The 2,244-nt window shown below is 41.5% G+C and overlaps 1 long non-coding RNA gene across 1 annotated transcript; it reads right to left on the minus strand.

Annotated features, from left to right (window-relative positions):
• Positions 1–938: 938 nt before the first annotated feature.
• Positions 939–2,008, minus strand: LOC147198374 (uncharacterized). Its single transcript, XR_015102362.1, has 2 exons — positions 1,788–2,008; positions 939–1,179 (listed from the first exon to the last, which is right to left on the minus strand). It is a non-coding gene; the product is annotated as an uncharacterized LOC147198374 (long non-coding RNA).
• Between the last annotated feature and the right edge of the window lie 236 nt (positions 2,009–2,244).

Below are 2,244 nucleotides of genomic sequence, written 5' to 3' on the forward strand. Positions count from 1 at the left end.
GTGAATCGGGAAAAAGGAAAATTTTGCTACTTGAGTTTATGAAAAACGTATTTTCTCACGACGTTTTCCCTTGTAATCAACGACTATTTGTTGATTAATCTTAAATGAGAATACAGGGCACCTCATTGAATAAAACCTATCCTAGTTTATTACCCTTCCAATGATAATTAATGTACTGTGAGCGTAGTTAAAGATAAATAAAACAGCACTGCTATTTTCAAACCATGACAGCCACTTTTGAATTTGTTTGATCATCTCTCTCTGCTAATCTTTAAACCGGAAGTTTCACACGCGGCTGCAAAATTTACCACATCAAGGACGAGTACCTGAAGCTATCGCGATCGGGTTTTCCCAGAATGCTTTGCGACACACATATGCTTAATTCTATGCAAGGACTGGAATTACAGGACTGTACAGCCCTCTCTTTTAATGCACATGTGAGCTCGTGAAAAGGTCCGCTTCTTCAATAGCGCTGGACAAAGGACGATAAAATCATATATTCTGTATCTTATACACATAAATGTTGGTATTTTAACGTAAGATTACATGACTGAAAAGGGTAAAAAAAAACAGTCCATTCATTAATCTGATTAGATTTCAATGTGTGTGAAAACATCACTTACTGGTAAATCATACCTGCTGTGTTCAAGTGCTCAACGCCGTCCACAAAAATTGTCAATTGCACTGTAAACTCTTTTCTTTTCTCATTGTCTTGTTTGATGTGCCAGTGGCTTGGTTAGTAAACCTCAGATTAACCTGAACCAACACGAGTTCACTGTTGACTTTTCTACCTCACCTCCACTGAGTCACTAGCATGACTCCTGTTTCCATATGGTACTATCTAGCACTTTTAATTCATATAATCACTGGCAATCATAGTGAATTATAGGATTTGAATTCAATCCTGGTTACACGGTGAACAAAATGGACAAAAACACTGAACATGCAAAGGATCTTTATTTCAGAAAATAAACTGAAAAAGTGTATAAAATATCCAGATGCTTGAGGACTTATCTTCGTTATGGCCCCGTAAGATTTAACTTCCAAAACAAAGTTCTGTAATGCACTGACTGCGAGCAGTGAGAGTCTGAGTGTATCACAGAACTTTATTTGGAAAGCCACAGTGCCACCTCATAGGTTTGTCTTCGTCCAGCAGAGTAACATGAAGATCCCTTTGACCTGCAGCAAATCACAAGAACCACCATACATGTGTTGTTCTTTAGCAAATTTAGAACACCCATGCATATACACAGTATATATATATATTTTTTTTTTGGGACCAACGTGTAACTGTGGTGTGAATGCTCCATATGGAATGGGCCTACTGGGTGGCTTAGAAGTAACACCAAGCAGGTACTGCATGCCAGATGGCTTTTCCACATTTGCACTCATATTAAAATAATTTGTGCAATTGTGACCATTTGTAGATAACTGTTTAATATATACAGGACAATAATGTCTCTTTTACGGAGTTGTTCCACTTGTAGCTTCTACCTGTTGAGCCTTGAGGATTCAACAGGCCTTGGCAAACCTGATTTCACCAAGTCAACTTGTTGACAGTGTAGAAAAATGTGCACAAGGTCAACAAAGCTCCTGCTGACCATTATCTAATACGCATTCAGGAACACTGCCAGTTTAACAGCATTCACTTGACAGCAACTTTTTTTTGCAATATGAAAAAGCACAACGTCACCTTTCAATCGGAACCATGCAGAAATACGGCACGTCAAAGGGAAGAACATATGTCAAGTGGGTTAGTAAATCGCCATAGCGAAGCCATACCGTACCTGAGAGGTAGACATATGCGGTCAGCTGCAAGGAGCCAAACAGTCTGCCTCTAAAAATGCAACGAAAAGCAGCCAAGTGAGAACGTTGCAGGGCCACCTCGAGGGAGCGATGCAAAGCCACTCTTTCTTTGCTGCACTTGATGTGCTGACGTGCAAAAGCGATTGAAGACGTGAGGTGGCTGCTGGCTCGGTCGCCGTCGTTTTACCTTTTCTTCTGCCTGTCCGCCTGCGAGTGCTGCGTGCAGTTGACTCAATGCAGCTGGAAGAATGTCGACGTGGAGCTGCCAAACGTGAACGCGTGCACATGAGCGCGCTTCACAGGAGAGCACGGAGGGCTGGGGGTGAAAAAAAAAAGAGAAAGAAGCTTTTTTTTTCCTCCTGTGTGTCAGCGTCTGTGTGTCATTGCACGCCAGTGGACTGCACTTTACTGGGGGTTTCTTTGCACAGAGGTGACAGA

This window comes from Hippocampus guttulatus, chromosome 11 (assembly GCF_054856545.1).
Source record: "Hippocampus guttulatus isolate MCC_2025c chromosome 11, RoL_Hgut_1.0, whole genome shotgun sequence".
Lineage (NCBI taxonomy): Eukaryota > Metazoa > Chordata > Actinopteri > Syngnathiformes > Syngnathidae > Hippocampus > Hippocampus guttulatus.